The following is a 6,000-nucleotide window of genomic DNA, read 5'->3' on the forward strand; positions in this document are numbered from 1 at the left end:
TTGAACACTTTCTGCACCTTTTTCCTTGGGCAGGACATTGCCCTTTAAGTGGGAGGAGCCGCAGTAATGACACGTCATGACGTCATGCGTATGCTGCGTTCGCGCATGCGCATTGCGGTTTTTCAGACCAGGGCCGGTATTGCGAGTAGTGCGCATGCGCGGACCGATCACTTCCGGGATCGCGTCTTTCAGGACGGTGCGCATGCGCAGACGGGCCAGAGAACGGAAAGAGACGGCCTGGAAACGGAAGAGACGACCTGTGAGGGGAATTCACCATCTTTATATCGTCCTCGTGGTGGATGTTTTGTAAGGTATGTTTTTCAAATAGCTCCTGTACCTGCTGCATTTTCTGCTCCTGTAACAAGCATTTTTCTATGGTAGTTTTTAGTGTTAAATCGTTTTGCAGTAATAGTGAGTCTCTTAGTTTTTTGTCAGCAAGACCATAGATTAGCTGATCTCTGATGAGTGAGTTTGTTAAATCACCAAAGTTGCAGCCTTGTGCCAGCAAGCGTAACTCTGTGACCAAGTGGGTGATAGTCTCCCCTTGTTTTTGGAGTCTGTGACGGAGGGTGAATCTTTCAATGATTTCATTGGATTGAGACTTATAGTGTTCATCCAATTTTGCCATTATCACTTGAAACTTAGTTTTGTCTTCAGTATCCGCATATGTGAACGAGTTATATGTGTCTACAGTTGCTGGCCACACGATGTGATTAAAAGTGCAATTTTCTTTCCATCGGTGGCTGTATGTAAGTCCTGAGCTAACAAGTACATTTCAAATTGTTGTTTGAACATTTTCCAATTATAATTTAAATTACCTGTAGCTCTCATTGGCGCTGGAAGTACCGTGTGTTCCATTGTTGCAGAAAGTCGTCTGAAATTGAGAGGCTGCAAGGTCTGGTGGCCTGCCTGTTGCTGGTGCTTCTTCTTTGTCTGCTGTCTTTGTCTTTCTTTGTCTTGCTGGTAGCGCTGGTTCCCTCTGTTCAGAGAATCCACTCCTGTACCATGTTATGCTTCTTGAAAGAATGCTCGAAGTCGTCTTTAGGTTAAGGATGATTTATTGTGTCCCACAATAAATTACAGATTACACTTGATAAAAGGCTGCTCTTCAATGTTCTGCAACTAGGCCCCAAACAGACTAGCACCCTCCAGCTTCTTGCACCTCTTGCCACTCCAACCCCTCCGGTTCCAAGTGGCCGAGGCGGGCCTTCGGCGTTCCTTTTATGGGTGTCCCCGCGCTGCCCCCTGGTGACTCAGGCGAGGATCACCACAAACATCACAACCACGTAGGCCCCCAAATCCGAACCTTCCAGCCCCTCCGGGAGGCCCAAAATCCGCAGGTTCTTCCGACGGGAGCGGTTCTCCATCTCCTCCATCCTTGCCAGCCATTTCTTGTGAAGCGCCTCGTGCGACTCCACCTTCACTGCCAGGCCCAGGAGCTCGTCCTCATTCTCCGGGACTTTAGCTGTAGCTTCTGGATCTCCGCAGCCTGAGCCGTCTGGGTCGCCATGATCTTGTCCAGCGAGGCCTTATACGGCTCCAGGATCTCAGCTTTTAGCTCCCTGAAGGAGCGCTGAAGCAGCTCCTGCTGCTCCCGCGCCCACTGCTGCCACACTGCCGGTTCCCCGCCCGCCGCCATCTTGTTTTCATTGCCTCGCACCTTTCTCTGCTTCAAAGTCGATTTTCTGACCGCTCCGCTCCTGGTCCAGCCCATCCACCGGCAGCTGAGCACAGTGGCCACGTTCCCACCCGGGGAAAAGTCGAACCAGCGCTTCTGCGGGCCCTTAAAAGAGCCCAAAGTCCAAAATAGGGGAGCTGCCGAACGTGCGGGTTAGCTCCACATCACCGCAACCGGAAGTCCCCGGACTTGATTTTTAAAAAAAACGGGGGTGAATGTGGTGAATGTATAATATAAATTCACGCTGTGTATCACTGTGTCCCTGTGGGCTCCATCTGTGAGCCGTTGCGCGGCTCTGCCCACAGGGGGAGATGAGGAGCATGTACAGGGCTCCACCCTTGGCTCCGCCCATGGCTCTGCCCATGGCTCCACCCACTACCAGAAGTATAAAGTGCTGCGGTCTTGCGAGCTTGCCTTCAGTTCAGCTAGCCGCAGGCAGGCTCAGTTGTAAGTCGATTAAAGCCACAGTTTACTTCAACATCGAGGGCCGAAGGGCCTGTTCTGTGCTGTACTGTTCTATGTTCTATGTTCTATGTTCTACTCGTGTCGTTGAGTGAATTGATGGTCGCATCATCTTCTTTACTGCCTGCTGTACCTGCGCCCTTACTTCAGCGACTGATGCATGAGGACGCCAAGCTCTCGCTGACTATCCACTTCACTCAATTTATACCCATTAAATAATATGCTGCCTTCCTATTTTTGCTACCAAAGCAGATAACCTCACATTTATCCACATTATACTGCATCTGCCATGCATATGCCCACTCACTCAGCCTGTCCAAATCCTGCTGAAGAATCTCTGTATCCTCCTCACAGCTCACCCTCCACCAAACTTTGTATCATCTGCAAATGTGGAGATGATACATTTAGGTTCCTCATCCAATCATTAATATATCATGTGTACAGTTGGGGTCCTAGCACAGATCCCTGCGCTACTCCACTAGTCACTGCCTGCCAATCGGAAAACGACCCATTTATTCCAACGTTTTACTTCCTGTCTGCTAACCAGCTATCCATCTCAAGCCACCATCTGCGATCCCATGCACTTTAACTTTACTTAGTAATTTGCTAAGTGAGACCTTCTTGAAAGCCTTCTGAAAGTCTAATTAAACCACATCCACGGGTTCTCCCATATCAACTCCTCCAATCGGCTATGGACCTGCTGGAGTGTCGCTGACATTCCCCCCCCTCAACCTGTGGCCTCCCTGTGTCTCGGAGTCAGCATCCCAGAATGTGATGGCAGGGCATGTTCCGTCAGCGAGTGGACCGGGGCCCCCTGGTCCTAGGGCCCCAGAGGATGCCCGCCGGGGCATCAAAGCCCACGCGACGTGGCAAGCATCCCTCAGGACATCTTATGGTCGCAGCCTAGTGTCTACATCAGCTCCGGGTAAACCTGGTCCAGAGGCTCAGCATCTGTCTGATACCCAGCTGGGTCCTGGGATCCAGCAGACCTCCGACTGCTGTATTGCCTGGATGTTCCTGTCTCCACCAGATGTGCATCTGTAACTGTGTGCTGCTCACCAGATTGTGCTGCAGAGGCCTGTCCACTACATTCGCACACCGAGGTGTGTGTCTCTGTGCTGGTGGAGGGGTCCGAAAGGCTGAAGGTGCAGGAGATGGCGCTGGCAATGTGTGGCACCAAGGCCAGCACAGTTATGGTGGTGACTGCATTGGAGAGCCTGGAGCACGATTGTCAGCGCCATAGTGGAGGTGTCCAAGGCATTGCCGATTTAGTCACGGCCATGGCTGAGTGCCTCGGCAGCATGTCCCAGTCACTGGGGGGGCGTGTCTCTGACAGGTGGATCTTTCCGAGGCACTACAAAGCATAGCCCAGTCTCAGGGGGCATTGCCGAGACACTGGGGCAGCATGTCTCGTGCGCTGTGGGGCATATCCCAGTCTCAGGGTAATCTTGTTGCGGCACTGCAGGGCATGACCCAGTCACGGGTGGCATTGCTGTGGCGCACCAGAGCATGTCCCTGTCACTGAGGATGGTGTCCCAGATTCATGTGGACATTACAAGGCACTGCAGAGCATGGCCCACTCACAGATGGGCATCGCTGACGGCATCAACGCCATGGTTGCAGGCATGAGGGAGCCACCAGGGCTGGCAGAGCCCGATGGCACAGGAGCATCTAGAGCTCAGCCCAGCTGCCCCTCCGTCCCGAGGGGACTGAGAGGAGGATAACATGGGGACCAACCCGGAGTCTCCCTGTGTCTCAGAGCTAGGCATTCGGAACCTGCTGGTAGGGTATGTTCCGCTAGCGATCGGCTGGGGCCCTCTGGCCCAGGGTCCCAGAGGATGCCCACCGGGGCATCAAGGCCACAGTACATATTAGCAGCAGGCTGCCTCCTTGATTTGATTTGATTTGATTTACTATTGTCACATGTATTAGTATACAGTGAAAAGTATTGTTTCTTGCATGCTGAAACAAACAATGAGTACTGTACATAGGGAAGGAAGGAGAGACTACAGAATACAATGTTACAGTTATAGCAAGGTGTAGAGAAAAGATCAACTTAATACGAGGTAGGTCCATTCAAAAGTCTGATGGCAGTAGGAAGAAGCTGTTCTTGAGTCGGTTGGTACGTGACCTCAAACTTTGGTACCTTTTTCCTGACGGAAGGAGGTGGAAGAGAGTATGCCTGAGGTGCGTGGGGTCCTTAATTATGCTGGCTGCCTTTCTGAGGCAGCGGGAATTATAGATAGAGTCAGTGGATGGGAGGCTGGTTTACGTGATGGACTGGGCTACATTCACAACCTTTTGTAGTTTCCTGCGGTCTTGGGCAGAGCAGGCTCCATACCAAGCTGTGATACAACCAGAAAGAATGCTTTCTATGGTGCATCTGTAGAAGTTGGTGAGAGTCGTAGCTGACATGCCAAATTTCCTTAGTCTTCTGATAAAGTAGAGTCATTGGTGGGCTTTCTTAACTATAGTGTCGGCATGTGGGGACCAAGACAGGCTGTTTGTCATCTGTACACCTAAAAACTTGAAGCTCTCGACCCTTTCTACTTCGTTCCCATTGATGTAGACAGGGGCATGTTCTCCACTACGCTTCCTGAAGTCAATGATAATCTCCTTCGTTTTGTTGACATTGAGGGAAAGATTATTGTCATCGCACCAATTCACCAGATTCTCTATCTCATTCCTATACTCTGCCTCGTCATTAGAACATAGAACATAGAACATAGAACAGTACAGCACAGAACAGGCCCTTCGGCCCTCGATGTTGTGCCGAGCAATGATCACCCTACTCAAACCCACGAATCCACCCTATACCCGTAACCCAACAACTCCCCCCTTAACCTTACTTTTTAGGGCACTACGGGCAATTTAGCATGGCCAATCCACCTAACCCGCACATCTTTGGACTGTGGGAGGAAACCGAAGCACCCGGAGGAAACCCACGCACACACGGGGAGGATGTGCAGACTCCACACAGACAGTGACCCAGCCGGGAATCGAACCTGGGACCCTGGAGCTGTGAAGCATTTATGCTAACCACCATGCTACCGTGCTGCCCCAGGATGTCCCCAGTGCTGAGGCCCAGCTCTTGGGTGTTTGGATGGTGCCTTCTGCCTCTGTGGTATTGAAGCCTCCAGAGTTCAGGCCTCACGGTCTGATTGGGATGCCAGGCAATAACTCACATCTGTGATATGGCACGTGTACCCACGGGAATCCACTTGGGAGCTATGAGTGCTCACATTTCCATGATTGCCAGTTCCCTATTAGCAATGGCCTTCAGCTGTGCGCCCGGGGTCCGCCACCATGAGTGGGGAGACAGATAGGCAGTGATCAAAGCTGTCCCCGTATGGGTACAGACAATCCAGGGAGTGGCATGGCGGACCTGCGGGCGCTGGGACACCCACCGATGGGGGCTCCCCCCCAACCCCCCCTCCAGACTGAGGCCATCTTTCCTGGGATCTCCCCGGGGGCAACCCCCCCCCCCCCCCCCCCCCCCCCCCCTCCGAACACTGGGGCAGCAACCCCAGTGTCCCTGGGCTCACCACCAAGGTCAAAGATGGCCACTCACCTCCTCGGATCCCCACAGCAGCTACTCCCGTTCAACTTCACGTGTTTTAAAAGGTTGCCCACTTGCTGGGCGGCGGTTAGATCACAGGAGGCCAATAGATAGGGGGTCGTTCCCGTTAATGGCAAGGAGATTGGTTTTAATTGGTGATTATTGGTTTATCACCACGACGTGGCAGGATCCTGATCTCGTCAGCGGGGAGCGGCCGGTTAGATCGCAAACCAATCGATTTTGGCCTCTCCCTCGATCTAACAGCTGGGCCGTGCTCAGCTGCCCCTGATCTCAGGGTGTG

The sequence above is a fragment of the Scyliorhinus canicula genome, chromosome 18 (assembly GCF_902713615.1).
Source record: "Scyliorhinus canicula chromosome 18, sScyCan1.1, whole genome shotgun sequence".
Taxonomy (NCBI): domain Eukaryota; kingdom Metazoa; phylum Chordata; class Chondrichthyes; order Carcharhiniformes; family Scyliorhinidae; genus Scyliorhinus; species Scyliorhinus canicula.